Genomic DNA, 16,774 nt, shown 5'->3' with positions numbered 1-16,774 from the left:
AGCTGGGTTTCACACGATCGTCTTTTTCGAAAGCCATGCTGATTCCTACAGAGTAGATTTCTAGTCTCCAGAAAAGTCATTATACTCGAACATAATACGTGTTCCAAAATTCTACAACTGATAGCAAAGCTTACTACATGTGGTCGCAACAACTGGGTGGCTAGGTCATCCGCTCGAATTGCCCAGGACGTTCTTCAAACCAATCGTAAACAACTGCGGCCCGGTGACGCGGTTTATCGTCATCCATAAGAATTCCATCGTTGTTTGGGAACATCAGATCCGTGAATAGCTACAAAAGTCTCCAAGCAGCCAACGAAACGAACGACCCAGTTCATTCCGTGTACACATAGCCCACACCATTATCGAGCCGCCGCCAGCCTGCACAGTACCTTGTTGACAACTTGGATCTATGGCTTGGTGAGGTCGGTGCCACACTTGAATCCCACCACCAGCTCTTACCAACTGAAGTCGGGACTCATCCGACCAAGCCACGGTTTTCCAGTCATCTAGGGGATACGTTCGTCGTACGTCTGACATTGGTTTCTGCTGTTATTTCACTTAGTTTTCCTTCCTTCTTAGTGCTGAAAACTGTACGCAAACACCGGCACATTGTTGACACTGTATACTGAATTCCCTAACGACTTCCGAAATGGAGTGTCCCATGCGCCTGGGTCCAGCTACGATTCTGCATTCGAAATCTGCTAATTCCCGTCCTACGACCATAATCAGTCGGAAACTTTCTCACATGAATCACGTGAGTACAAACAACAGCTCCGCCAGTGCGCTGTCCTTTTATGCCTTGTGTACACGATACTAGCCTACCACCATCTATATGTGTGGGTATCGCAGTCCCATGAGTTTTGTCACCCCATTGTATCCTTCCATTACTTCTTTATAAAACAATTGAATACTTAAGGTTGAAGGAAGAACAAACAGCATTTTTGTTGTACTAACATTTGTTTATTTCGAATCGGTTTTTACCTTATTAGACCATCGTCAGCAAACACGTGACTAGCGTCCTTAAGATACACTAGTGTGTAGGGATGCAAACATTTGAAACAAAGCTACTGTCACACAGAGATATTCTTTGTTCATGAAATTGTGTGATAACTGTGAAATCTAGGGCTCGCCATTCAAATGGTTCAAATGGCTCTGAGCACTATGGGACTCAACTGCTGAGGTCATTAGTCCCCTAGAACTTAGAACTAGTTAAACCTAACTAACCTAAGGACATCACAAACATCCATGCCCGAGGCAGGATTCGAACCTGCGACCGTAGCGGTCTTGCGGTTCCAGACTGCAGCGCCTTTAACCGCACGGCTACTTCGGCCGGCCAGGGGCTCGCCATTCATATTATACAATACGCTTCTAAATTTTAGTGTGAAATTACAGTTTACGCCGGCCGGAGTGGCCGTGCGGTTCTAGGCGCTACAGTCTGGAACCGCGTGACCACTACGGTCGCAGGTTCGAATCCTGCCTCGGGCATGGATGTGTGTGATGTCCTTAGGTTAGTTAGGTTTAAGTAGTTCTAAGTTCTAGGGGACTGATGACCACAGCAGTTAAGTCCCATAGTGCTCAGAGCCATTTTTACAGTTTACGATGTGTATCACAGTACGTAGCGAAAACAGTCAATAGTAAAGTGTATATTAGGATTTCCTTGATTTCCCTAAATCGCTCCAAGCAAATGGCGGGACGGTTCCTTTGCGAGGGCACAGCCGATTTTCTTCCCCATCCTCGACACACTCCGTGCTTCTGCTCCGTGTCTAATGACCTCGATGTCGACGGGACGTTAAACCCGATCTTCCTTCCCGGACAGCGAATGCGCGGTGTCCTGGCAGTTAGGCAATCCGCAGAACCGTATAATGACAGCCGGCAGTTTGCACCATGAGGCACGTCCTGGCTCCCGCCTGGTTCACGTTTTGGTATAAACTGCGATAGTGTTGGATCTACAAAAGCAAAAAACTAAAAATTGCATCCAGTATTAACGATTTATCTATTTACCACGTTTTTATCAGGCCACTTTTTTGTCTGTTTGTTCGGTACATATTCAGCAATCGTTTTTAAACTAACTTCCCGATGAGCTAACGACTTGAAATTTTAAACATGGCTCAGAACTGAATGACAATGCAGTATTAAACAGCTTTCTTGTGTGGTGTGTGGCTGAGGTACTTCGTGTACCACTGCCATTTCCCGATGAGGTCCCGACTGAAAACTTTCAACATAGGTAAGAACTGGATGGCAACGCAATGTTGAATCACTCTCTTGTCTAGTGTGTAGTTGAGGATACGTTGTGTACCACTACCATATCCCCCCCCCTTTTTTTTTTTGTTCCATTTGCGAATGGTTCGCTTGAATAATGATTGTAGGTAATCTTCCGTGTGAACTCGAATTTCTCTAATTTCTTCACGGTCTTTTCGTAAGATGTACGTAGGGCGAAGCAATACATCTGCTGAGCCAGGTCAGAATAAATCAATAAACTTGAAATTGACCTATGTCTGTGTTCGAAATCGACTGAAAAATTTTAAATACACAAGACTAAAAAGGGGAAAGTAAGTATTTCAATAAAAATTTATTTTTAACATACTGCTTTCTATGTCGGACTACAAGCTATAAAATATTTTCTGTTAGTCCCTTACAGATTCCTAACCCCATATTGATAGACCTGATAAATTGTGTTTAGAATTTTAAATAGCTATGTAAACAGGAGACGAGGTACTGGTCGAAGTACAGCTGCGAGGAGAACTTGTGCGCGGTGCTTGGGTAACTCAGTCAGTAGAACTCTTGCCGGTGAAAGGCAAAGGTCCCGAGTTCCAGTCTCGCTCCGGCTCACAGTTTTAATTTGCCTGAAAGCTTCACCTATGAAATTAGGTGGAAGATCAAAACGAAAAACTGGAGACCAAGCAATACGTAATTGGCACTTGCTTACTATTACGCTACTTATTAACTGATGCATGAGTAGTTGGCATCCTTACTATTTTATCTATTGCATGCACACCACGTTTTTCGTTTTAAGTCGTACAAGTATTTTCATATCTATTAACAATTGATAATCACGAATTATCAGGAATACCAGTATGGGTTTATCAGTGTGTATGTGATTAAGAATAGTCCGATTTAAAAAAGTGAAATATTAAAAATCTATTTAAATGCTTATTTATTTTGCATATAACGAGTGTACATGGTTACGTGACATTCCTGAAGACTGAGTGCTCCTTCAGTTCACCTTACATGTGGTGCATGGTCAGTCAGTTCCTCTGTGTTCGCATACATGATACAGGTGGTGCATAACGGTCTGCTGTCTGAACTGCCATTTCGATTTTAATGAACCCTCACTGCCATTTCGTACTGTAACTTAAACCAACGAAACGGGTCACTTGCTAGTTACAGTGAGTGTCCGAAAGCCGTGGAAAGATGCTATATGTAGAGCTAATGGCGAGTGTTCTTTTGTAGTTGGTACGACGTTCATGGAGCGTAGAAGAGTGGGATGTGGGTGGGGACGAGCCATTGTCATGAATTCACTAGAGTATTCATCAAGCCAACTGCGCGGAGCCGAAAGCGTTGAAATGGCGTATTGTTCTCCCGAAAGATGGCATCTGCACCAGGGTTGAGTAAGGCCAGAAAAGGATGCATGTGGTGTACAATAGTGGTCGCAGAGGTGCAGCTGTAGCTGGTGCCTCGCATGGCCGTCAGATCAATACAACTACAACCGGGATTCATCGTGCCTGCCAGCTGACAGCCATTGGTCCATCATCAAGTGAGGATGCCCGCGGACCCATACCGACGCCGAGTGCAAAGGGGTAGGAGTCGTTCGTCGGCTGCTGAAGCCGTCTGTCTCCGCACAGCCCTGGTAGAACTGGGTTCCTGACGGCCAGCATTCAAAATCGCCGGTGATCTGACTAACTGCAGACCGTGAAGTCTCCCTACAGCTCTGCGGTGATGACGTGACGCCCTTTCGTGAAACTCCTATGAAGGCTTATGCGTGTGGGAACGCTGTTTCTGCGATACTGAACTTCCGCCCCTGACACTGTTCACCTCGCAAACCCGTATTCTTGTATAATTTCCGATATGCTACAGACCATCCATGTTGCACCTATCGTCATCTCAGGTTCGAAGCCGGTTAACTCGCGAGGTAGTGTCGTGTTCCAGTGCACACTCGTCAGTAACAGACTATTCAGGTATGACGTTTACAGTCGCTCCGTACGCCGCATCTATCTTCAACGTGCGGTCCACATGTTGTTGTTATGGTCTTCAGTCCTGAGACTGGTCTGATGCAGCTCTCCATGCTACTCTATCCTGTGCAAGCTTCTTCATATCCCAGTAACTACTGCAATTTACATCTTTCTGAATCTGCTTAGTGTATTCATCTCCTGGTCTCCCTCTACGATTTTTACCCTCCACACTGCCCTCCAGTACTAAATTGGTGATCCCTTGATGCCTCAGAACATGTCCTACCAACCGATCCCTTCTTCTAGTCAAGTTGTGCCACAAACTTTTCTTCTCGCCAATCCTATTCAATAACTCTTTATTAGTTATGTGATCTACCCATCTACTCTTCAGCATTCTCCTGTAGCACCACATTTCGAAAGCTTCTATTCTGTTCTTGTCCAAACAATTTATCGTCCATGTTTCAGTACCATACATGGCTACACTCCATACAAATACTTTCACAAACGACTTCCTGACACTTAAATCTAAACTCGATATTAACAAATTTCTCTTCTTCAGAAATGCTTTACTTGCCATTGCCAGTCTACATTTTATATCCTCTCTACTTCGACCATCATCAGTTATTTTGCTCCCCAAATAGCAAACCTACCTACTACTTTAACTGGCCGGTCGGAGTGGCCGTGCGGTTATAGGCGTCACAGTCTGGAGCCGAGCGACCGCTACGGTCGCAGGTTCGAATCCTGCCTCGGGCATGGATGTGTGTGATGTCCTTAGGTTAGTTAGGTTTAATTAGTTCTAAGTTCTAGGCGACTGATGACCTCAGAAGTTAGGTCGCATAGTGCTCAGAGCCATTTGAACCATTTTTACTACTTTAAGTGTCTCATTTGCTAATCTAATCCCCTCAGCATCACCCGATTTATAATTCGATTACATTCCATTATTCTCGTTTGGCTTTTGTTGATGTTCATCTTATATCCTCCTTTCAAGACACTATCCGTTCCGCTCTACTGCTCTTTCAAGTCCTTTGCTGTCTCTGACAGAATTACAATGTAATCGGCGAACCTCAAAGTTTTTATTTCTTCTCCATGTATTTTAATACCTACTCCAAATTTTTCTTTTGTTTCCTTCGCTGCTTGCTCAATATACAGATTGAATAACATCGGGGAGAGGCTACAACCCTGTCTCACTCCCTTCCCAACCACTGCTTCCCTTTCATGCCCCTCGACTCTTATAACTGCCACCTGGTTACTGTACAAATTGTAAATAGCCTTTCGCTCCTTGTATTTTACCGCTGCCACCTTCAGAATTTGAAAGAGAGTATTCCAGTCAACATTGTCAAAGGGTTTCTCCAAGTCTACAAATGCTAGAGACGTAGCTTGCCTTTCCTTAATCTAGCTTCTAAGATAAGTCGTAGGGTCAGTATTGCCTCGCGTGTTCCAATATTTCTACGGAATCCAAACTGATCTTCCCCGAGGTCGGTTTCTACCAGTTTTTCCATTCGTCTGTAAAGAATTCGCGGTCCACATACGTGGCACGTATTAACGTAAAACAGCCCCTTTTGTTTAAGGCCATAGTGCCATCGTCTCATCGTTCTATGTGTTTTGATTTATGCCAGGGACAGTAACTGGGATATCATTTCACACGAAATGCCAGACACTAGTGAGCTCCCCAATTAGAAGTGTTATCCCTGCGTTAACGATGACTGTTAGCGCTTACTACAAGAAGTGACCTTTTGCATTCCTCACTATACACGGGCGTGCAAAATGTAAGTTCGAAGGAAGGATTCGTATCATATGTCGCTGCCAAGTAATACCGCTTGATGAAACTTGGACCATAGACCGAAAGAACTGATACAGTACTGTACAGAAGGTAAATGAAACAAATATACAACGAGACGAACAGGAATGACATTGCCTCTAGTTTGTCTTTCACCTAATTAACTACAGAGAAAAAGAAAAAAGGCGCACTAGAGGCAGTGTTGGCAACGCTACAAAACATAATACACACTTAGAAGTACACAAGTAATCAGTAAATAGTAGTGTACGAAAACGTGTGCTACGTAAAAAGTGAAAAATTGCACAGTTCTGCAAAACAGCGAAAAATTAGAGTACCAGTGACTAATGAAGAAAGAAATGAAGGACGTGCGAGCGGGCGGCATTTTCTGACGTAGGCGAAAAAATAAGCAGAAATTACCGTAAGTAAAAACCAACAAATTGTTGAACTTTTTTTCGACGTTAAAAATAAATCAGATTGTTAATGTTTTTAGTTACAGACCTCTGATAATCCTTTTCTTCAATACAGCCGAATGCTTCTGGTGAGAAAAAAAACAGGCGTTTTCTTGTAGTAGCAACGACGGAACAAAAATACCGTCAGGAATAGCAAAGCAACTGCCCACAATATGAAGAGTTAAATGGAAGAATATGGTCTCGATAATTTGCGCGCCGAAAGTTGTGCTGCGTTAAGACAACTGCTGGTACAGTTTTTAAGTTTAATACCTCACTTATTGTGTTAAGGGGCTCCGGAAAGGCTCAAAATCATGAAAAGTTCAATTTTTACTTTTTTGCGTTTTCTGAATCTGCAGACTATTACCTTTTAATAGATATATAATTTATTCAATTCCGAAGACTACAACTATTTTTAATTTTTTTTTGAAATGTGTTCTACATGGGCGTGACCCACTGTGGCGCTGTTAAACTGCTGTCAAATGGTGTTATTATTAACGTCCGTGTTGTGGCTAACCTGCGATGGTTCAATATATATCGCTGGTGTGATTGTCGATTGTTTCATGTTTATTTACTCTGTCGTTATCTCGAAAATATTCCTAACTAATTCTGTTTCTTGAGTCTCTGTTTTGTTGAAGTATAATAATGAGTAAAAGTAAAGTTATCAGAAATCCTCTGAAGGCTTTTAAGAAAAGGAGAAATGTTGGAAAGCCAAAGGTATGTGTTATTACTGTAAACAATAAAGACGATGAAAATCCCCAACATAGCTTGTGTCCCAAAGAAGAAGACAGTTGGTGTAAATATAACAAAGGATTGCTAACTGGTGAAGTGTACACTCATAAGCATAGTCTGCCTCATGCAATAATGGAGGTGATAAAACCTATTTTCAGAGACTTAGCAGCACCTGAACTGTTGAAAAAGTGTATTCACGGAAAAACTCAAAACCCCAATGAAAGTGTAAATAGTGTTATATGGTCGAGAATCCCCAAGACTGTATTTGTTGGAATAGAAACACTTCACTTTGGTGTGTATGATGCTGTTGCGACTTTCAATGATGGCAACATTGTAAGGTGCAAGGTATTTAGAAATATTGAAATGAAGATAGGTTCTAACATGGTACGAGCGATGCTTGCTTTAGACAAGGAACGCCTTCGGGCTGCAGATAGGGCTGTAAAGAGTCTAGAAATACAAGCAAGAGTAAACAGGAGGAGGAACAAGAGGAAGCTGGAAGAGGAGTTTGCAGAGGATGAAGATAATCCATCCTATGGACCTGGAATGCACTAAAAAGTTAATCCAATCTTTGTCGCTCGCTTTTATTTTCTCATACTAATTACATGTTTTCTAAGGATCTTCCAAACATATTTGTTTCAAACTTTCAGTAAATGTTACACAGTACCTTCTGCATAATTTAACACAGCCTTTGTCCAAAAAACTGTATATTTATGAATATATAAATAAAAAATTGCAAAAAAATGTTGTGAATTTTCATTACAATTGAAAAAAAATCATCTTTAATAACTGAACTAAAATTTTGTAAAATCCCTGTGTTAAGTTGTAGCCCATATTCCAATAAATAATCTGTAAAAAGTTCAACTTCCTACCTCAAATACTTTGTGAGGAAAGATGTAATTTATAAGCGTTATTTTAACATTGCGAGTATAGGGCGTTCCGGAGCCCCTTAAACCGTTAAAGTAACTCTTTACTCCTTAATGAGTAGAATATGACAGCATTTTAAATTTTTAAATCCTGTCATTTTTAAATATGTGAAATACAGAAAATCCAGTTTTTGTTGATGCTGGAATCCATTGTCGTCTCGATAGTTCAGCGGTCACCGAGCCTGGCTCCTGTGTGGCAGATCCGGGTTCGGTTCCCGGTACTTTTTGCTCGCTGGAAGACTGGAACAGTGTGCAGTCAGTCCCGTGATGCTAGTTGAGGAGGTACCTGACTGAGGAGTGGGTACTCCCAGGTCTGCAAAGCCGACAACGGCCAGGAGGTGTGGTGTGCTGACCTCAAATACCGCATCCAAATGACCCCGATACCTGAGGACGAGACGGCGGTCGGTCGGTCGGTCCCGATTGTTCCATCTGCGATAGAAAACGGAGCTTCATGCTTGCTTGCAAGCCATTAGATAGGAAATCCACTACAGGAACGAGATAACCGCATGATCGTTTTAGTCATTTAGAAGTTTCGATAATGGAACACACTGCATTGCTGCATTAAAAGTTCTCGGTACACTTCTCGCGTTAATTCTCAATAAATAATCGATCTTTCAAGAATGTGTCCTTTGCCTTCGTCAGGAGAGCGAGTGACGTCACACACGAGAAGCTGATGCACTAGTGCCCTCTGGATACAGCTTCCACATTGACGTCACCCACGGCGCCTTTGCTTCCATCGCGACGTACGCTACGGTTATTCCCCAACACTCTCTCTCGAAATCAAGTGACCACTTCCACATACTGTTCAGTGCGTAGCCGATATCTTATTAAGGTCGTGGACCCACATTTTGATATCCACGGCCTTTTTATGATTGGGTCGAGTAATGTGAAAAGTGAGTTAGAATCCGTTTCCACTGAAACAAGATCTTCTGCTTATCGTTGGGTGGTTGTTTGGGGGAACAGACCAAACAGCGAGGTTATCGGTCTCATAGGGTTAGGGAAGGATGGAGAAGGAAGTCGGCCGTGCCCTTTCAAAGGAACCATCCCGGCATTTGCCTGGAGCGATTTAGGGAAATCACACTGCTTATCGTAAAGCCGTGTCCGTCAGCAGCAAGTTTTTCTATATTTTGGTTGTTGTGTTCGCAACGGTGCTGGGAATAGGTCTTAATATACATTCTGGCGTAGCTACTGCCACATTCACGTGAGATATTGTAAGCACATGGGACTTTGGTGATACGAATATCTTTCACAGGACGCAACAAATCTTTCTTAGAAGGCCGGTTCAAGACCTGTGCGTTACGAGTCGCAAGCTGAGCGGGGCACAAATACCAAATCTGAATACTAGCTGAACCGTAATTAACAGCAAAAATTGACACGGATGAAGCAAAAGCAGAAACCTCTCAGCAATCATGGATCGGTAAAGGCGCGAAGTATCCCGTGAAAGCCTGTTTCGAAAGTTTCTAGAACCAACTTTAACGGGTAAATCTAGGGCTATAGTATGACCTCTGCGTATTGCTACCACACGCATCACAAAAACGAGATTAGACTTGCCAGTCGGATGCGTTTTTGGAATCATTCATCTCGCGCTACATACCTCAACGGAACGGGAAAAAGCACCAACAACTGGTATAATTGGACGTATTCTCTGCCATGCAGTTCACAGTGGTTTGCAGACTATAGATGTAGATGTAGATATAAATTACACGCCTTCCGTGCCATATCACACCAATTACTTTTTTTGCGAAGGCGACCCTTGAGTATATCGAAGTGCTTGATCGAGAATGCAAGAGAAGTCATAACTGTGTTTATACAGACCTCCAAGACACGAAACAGGACTCAAATTCGGTGGCACCACACGATCACGAACACTATTAATAGTCCCACGCAAGGCTCAGTAATTCCAGATTGCACGTATATCTCTCACTCGTAACAAATGGTTCAAATGGCTCTGAGCACTATGGGACTTAACTTCTGAGGTCATCAGTCCCCTAGAACTAACCTGAAGACATCACACGCATCCATGCCCGAGGCAGGATTCGAACCTGCGACCGTCACTCGTAACAGTAATGCAAAACTTTAGCTGGTCTCTTCTGAGTAATACAGGGTCAATGTTTGAACTAGACTTAAATTTCCGACGATTATTTCGCCATTTCAGAAAGGGAGAAAAAGACTGAATGGAAACTGCAGGCTAAAGTAGCGTCCTACTACAACGACTTAACGTTCGACCACTTCCGTCGTCCCATTCCCGACACCGTTCATGTGTAATACGTGTGCCGACAACACAGTCTACAGTCACTACAGAGAACTGCACCTGGGTCGGGATAACAACGCTACTCACAGCTGATTGTTTCCGCGGCAACAACCAATCAGAGCGCCAGCTTCGTTACACTTTCTGTCCAGTGTGCAACTGTTAAATCACTCTTTCACCTCAACTGCTAGTCGCCAATCAGATGCGGACGACAATATTGCGGTCTGCAACAAAACTGTGAATTGTTCTGACATGCTTTGATTCTCAGTGCGGTACGTTTGTTTTACTGACCGTGTAAAGCTAACATTGAAGTTGCTGAGGAAGGTGATAAGACTATTATGATACTGTGAAGCAAACTAAACGCTGCACGTTAACGGAGCCCGTACGAACGGACTCAATACGCAACAGCATGGCTGTTGCTACCAATGCCATAATGCTCCTGCTCATGGCGACGAACCGGACAACATTACTGCGTTCCCCGCTCAACTGTCAATCAGTGTGTTACTCTGGTCAAGATTTACCCTGTTTACACGCGGACCGGCTGCACTATTACTACACAGTTCGGTCCTCCATTAGTGCTCAATATTATCCGTCGCGCGAATTGTTCTACGCATTCGCTTCGAATTTCTCTGCCCTTTACTCAATCCTTCGATCTTAAGCTACAAGTTGCTAATTTTGGAGTCCTACACCTCTCGTCGGGTTTCCGTAGTTTTCTCTGCCAGCAGGAACGGAACAACTTCTTCGGCCGTCACGTGTGCAGAGTTTTATCCTCTTTGTTCTAACAGAACGTTCCCCACTGTATACTGTCTTGGAGATTGTCTACAAATCACAGTAATCAACGGGACTATATCCACAAAAGCGCATTCATTGTCGGAAAAGGGTTCACGAAAATCATATAAGATAAAAATTAACTTCCCGAAGGATACGTTTGGGGTCCCGTTTTGTTCAATTTACACACAAGCGACAGGTCGGTGAAAACATCTCTAACATTCGCTATGCAGATGGTATTGCTTTCGCAATGGAAACTACAGTTTTCGAAGAAGGATAAGAAATTCTGTCAGCAAATCTAGAAACGCTACGTACATTGACAGAAATAAAAGATGTAACACCGCGAAACAGCAGATGTACGCGCAAGCGCTTAAAGGTAATGTCTCCGACTTCTTTATGTGCAAACTCTTAAAGCATTTTAAATAAAACGAACTTGATTAACACTCCACATCTTTATTCTTCATGTCCTCTACATCTGAATGATTACTCTGCTATTCACAATTAAATGCCTAGCAGAGGGTTCATCGAACCGCCTTCAAGATATTTCTCTACCGTACCACTTTCGAACAGCGCGTAGAAAAACGAACACTTAAATCCTTCCGTGCGAGCTCCGATATCTCTTATTTTATTATGATTATAGTTCCTCCCTATGTAGATGGGCGCAAACAAAATAGTTTCACACTCTGAGGAGAAACTTGATGATTGAAATTTCATGAGAAGACCCTGCCACAACAAAAATTGCCTTTGTTTTCATGATTGCCATCCCGACCACGTACCATATCTGTGGCGCTCTCTCCCCTATTTCGCGACAGTACAAAACGAGCTGCCCTTCTTCGAACTTTGTCAGTATCCTCCCTCGATTCCATCTGACGGGGATCCCACACTGTACATCAGTACTCCAGAAGAGGCGGACAAGCGTAGTGTAGACAGTATTTCTAGTAGACCTGCTGCATTTTCTCGCAGTTCTGCCAATGAATCGTAGTCCTTGGTTTGCTTTACCGACAACATTATGTTTTTTAAATTTGTGGTAAGTTCCTATGGGACCAAACTGCTGAGGTCATCGGCCCCTAGGCTTACACACTACTTAGACAAAATTAAACTAACTTACGCTAAGCAGAATACACACACCCATGCCCGAGGGAGGACTCGACCCTTCGACGGGTGGGGGGGGGGGGGGGGGGGGGGGGCGCGAACACTTGCAAAGAGCCTTAGACTGCGCAGCTACCCCGCATGGCCAACGTTATCTATTTGACGGTTCCAACTTAGGTTATTCGTAATTGTAATCCCTGATATTTAGTTGAGTTTACAACCTTTAGAGTTGTATGATTTATCGCGTAACTGAAATGTAGAAACTTCTCGGTGAGGCTTCTAACACCATGTATGCACATGATTGGAGAGACAACATTGCCGTTACAGGTAATCTGCGAAAACCAGTTACAGATGTTGGCCTCTGACACATCGTGTATACGGATGGTGTTAACCCTTCGCCATCTGCTAAGGCCTGAAGACGGTGCATTGAAGCACCGAAACTGGTTCCGATACAATAACTGACTCCATAAGGACGGCTGTAGATGTTTCATTTTCCTACTTAAGCATCACTTTAAAGTCACAAGCGGAAGAACGATAAAGAAGTACTACCGCCCGGTTACAACATGGCGACTCCACCAAATAGCGTCACGGTTTCCTAGGCAAAGATGTCCTTGACTAATCTCTCCGGTGTAGTACTGAGCTCACAGGCTCCAACGATGTCTTCTTGTGTGTGGCTGGGCAAGGTAAATAAATAAACTCCTTGCCTCGTGGGAGTAATAATGTTCTCGAAAGAATATCGTTATCGCTCAACCAAGGGAGTGTTTGTTCAAAATAGTTCACACGTTTGCAAATCCTGGTCTTACACACTTGCGAATTCATGTGAGAAACAAAGACTTAATTAATGCAGAGCAGCAGAACAACATAAACAGGACACGTGCGTGTAATGTTCGCTTAACAGCCCATTAATCAAAAAATTTGTAAGCAAACACTCAAAGTCAGAAAGTACTATCTATAGTGATATGAAACTAATGTTCATTATCCTAAATAACCCCTGCAAAAACAAACAAGGAAGCAAACAACTCCACGACACGCGAGTCTGTATACTAACTCCAGCCAAACAATTAAGCAGTCTCAAGTCCAACAAATGAAATTGAAGTTCTTATTGACGTACAAACTCAATCACTGATACCAACGTCAAATATTACAAGTCCAGTGCAAAGTTAAATTATTTTAAATCCAACGATTAGCGCCAAAACATAGTTAAAAGAGTTCTGTTACGGTGGCTGCTTCGCTGCCGAAACTTCATACGCTGACACATTAGTATTCTTAAAATACGAAAGACACCCTGGGCGAAGTACTGAAAAACCAAAGACATGTTGCTGTTGGCTCTGAAATACACTCTGCGACGTCATACACTACTGAATCCATGTTGAGTGTTGATACAATGACCAATAATCAAAACTAAGACTATTTGCACCTACATACATAATATTAGAATAATCGCAAAAGTATTATGGTCATTTCACGACCTCTCATTACAAAAGCAATACTGTATTACACAAGCTATTGGTAAAGTTCGTAGGTATCCATGTTTACATCCAGGGTTACAACATAAAGGAATTACGTAAGAATTACAAAATACTGTACATATGGCCAGCCTGGAAAAAGAGCATCCTGCTCTTTAACCATAAGTGTTTTATCCGTATGTTTTACTTTTTAATAACAGCTCTTCCAACCGATTTTATAGCTTCTATTAATAATCATTCACATAATTAATAATGCCACCTGCAGGCAGTCATTATCTGGGATTAGGTGACGAACTAGGTAACTTTCGCTGCCTTCGTGTAGCTGTCGAAGATTTATAGCTGCGGCTCATTTGCACATCTGTCTTTCATAAAATCGTTTGTAGCTTTTGATATAAGCGCAGAATTTGAAGCGTAGTCTGTGGTGTTTGCTGACGTCGTCAGCTTTCATTTGATACTTTATGTGATTTTACGTGTCTCATCGCCTCCATTTTCATGGTGAATCTGGTTTTGTTGTGTGGTGTTTGTAAGGTCTGTAATGTTGTTGCCCTTAAAATGCGATGTCCATCCGATATTCGTTCACGCAGACGCCACTGTGTCTTCCTGTGTCTGCGTGGACCCAGCGGGGAAATTCCCGCGTCCGCCTACTCGTAATGCAACAATCGTGACAATTTAGTTACACAGAGTCACAAAACAGACAACTGAAATAAATCAGTGCTTTCCTTCACTTGTTCCTTGTATGACAAACAGTGATAAAAATGTAGGATGTTGTCCTATAGCTTCTTAGGTATAATATTATTGTACAGATACAGACCAGTTGACAAGAAAAGCAATAACACGAACGCGCTGTAAAGTCGGCATGTCGTAATTTTTACGAGCTTCTATGCGGCAGTTAAATGCTTGGTGGGATATTAAACCGCACTGCACTCAGGGATGGATCCAGGAGGGGGGGGGGGGGGCAATGGGGGCAATTTGCCCCCCCCCCCCCCCCCCTCGTGCGTGACAGACCCTTTTTTCCGATTGCTTTAGGGGCTGATTACGTCGGCCTATCTAGTATGTTTTACTTGAAGACGAAGATGTAAACAATGGCACGCGGTTTGATATAACAATTCAAAAAGAGACCTTGAAGCCTCTTCCATTTAGTGAATAAACTACAGAAGAAACAACATGAATAAAATGATAATATTCGCTGAGGCATGAGCGATCTGTGTCCCTTTTTTAGCACTTTCCCTGCAGTGCGTATGTAAGATTTTGTTTCTAGTGGCAATTAGCAAAGAGATGGTGTTGATAATTAAGCGATGAACACCGAAGGAATACTTGAAAATATTCTCATTAGTTGCAAATAGTGAGAACCTTACGACAGTCCCTTTTATTCTGCAATTGCACGTTTTCAATCTGGATGAACGCTTCTCCCCCATTTTGACTTTCTTCTCACTTTTGATGCGGAATGTGAACAAACATAAATTAGCCAAATGTAAAAATGTACACGAAAATAACGTCTGTGGATTCATTCACAATCCATTCTCTCTTACAGTAAGAATATAAATGTTACGATCAGCAGATTCAAACAGTTGTTGTTGTTGTGGTCTTCAGTCCTGAGACTGGTTTGATGCAGCTCTCCACGCTACTCTATCCTGTGCAAGCTTCTTCATCTCCCAATACCTACTGCAACCTACATACTTCTGAATCTGCTTAGTGTATTCATCTCTTGGTCTCCCTCTACGATTTTTACCCTCCACGGTGCCCTCCAATACTAAATTTGTGATCCCTTGATGCCTCAGAACATGTCCTTCTTCTAGTCAAGTTGTGCCACAACCTTCTCTTCTCCCCAATCCTATTCAGTACCTCCTCATTAGTTATGTGATCTACCCATCTAATCTTCAGCATTCTTCTGTAGCACCACATTTCGGAAGCTTCTATTCTCTTCTTGTCCAAACTAGTTATCGTCCATGTTTCACTTCCATACATGGCTACACTCCATACATATACTTTCAGAAACGACTTCCTGACACTTAAATCTATACCCGATGTTAACAAATTTCTCTTCTTCAGAAACGCTTTCCTTGCCATTGCCAGTCTACATTTTATATCCTCTCTACTTCGACTATCATCAGTTATTTTTCTCCCCAAATAGCAAAGCTCCTTTACTGCTTTAAGTGTCTCATTTCCTAATCTAATTCCCTCAGTATCACCCGACTTAATTCGACTACATTCCATTATCCTCGTTTTGCTTTTGTTGATGTTCATCTTATATCCTCCTTTTAAGACACTGTCCATTCCTTTCAACTGCTCTTCCAAGTCCTTTGCTGTCTCCGACAGAATTACAATGTCATCGGCGAACCTCAAAGTTTTTATTTCTTCTCCATGGATTTTAATACCTACTCCGAATTTTTCTTTTGTTTCCTTTACTGCTTGCTCAATATACAGATTGAATAACATCGGGGATAGGCTACAACCCTGTCTCATTCCCTTCCCAACCACTGCTTCCCTTTCATACCTCTCGACTCTTATAACTGCCATATGGTTTCTGTACAAATTGTAAATAGCCTTTCGCTCCCTGTATTTTACTCCTGCCACCTTCAGAATTTGAAAGAGAGTATTCCAGTCAACATTGTCAAAAGCTTTCCCTAAGTCTACAAATGCTAGAAATGTAGGTTTGCCTTTTATTAATCTACCTTCTAAACTACGTCGTAGGGTCAGTATTGCCTCACGTGTCCCCATATTTCTACGGAATCCAAACTGATCTTCCCCAAGGTCGGCTTCTACCAGTTTTTCCATTCGCCTGTAAAGAATTGGCGTTAGTATTTTGCAACTGTGACTTATTAAACTGATAGTTCGGTAATTTTCACATCTGTCAACGCCTGCTTTCTTTGGGATTGGAATTATTATATTCTTCTTGAAGTCTGAGGGTATTTCGCCTGTCTCATACATCTTGCTCACCAGATGGCAGAGTTTTGTCAGGACTGGGTCTCCCAAGGCTGTCAGTAGTTCTAATGTAATGTTGTCTACTCCGGGGGCCTTGTTTCGAATCAGGTCTTTCAGTGCTCTGTCAAACTCTTAACGCAGTATCGTATCTCCCCTTTCATCTTCATCTTCAAACAGATACTGACGTAATCAACAGTATAAGATGATTTCCTGAACACAGTCAAATACTCTATTATA

The sequence above is a fragment of the Schistocerca nitens genome, chromosome 8 (genome assembly GCF_023898315.1).
Source record: "Schistocerca nitens isolate TAMUIC-IGC-003100 chromosome 8, iqSchNite1.1, whole genome shotgun sequence".
In the NCBI taxonomy this organism is placed as follows: domain Eukaryota; kingdom Metazoa; phylum Arthropoda; class Insecta; order Orthoptera; family Acrididae; genus Schistocerca; species Schistocerca nitens.
This window is presented reverse-complemented; position numbering follows the sequence as displayed.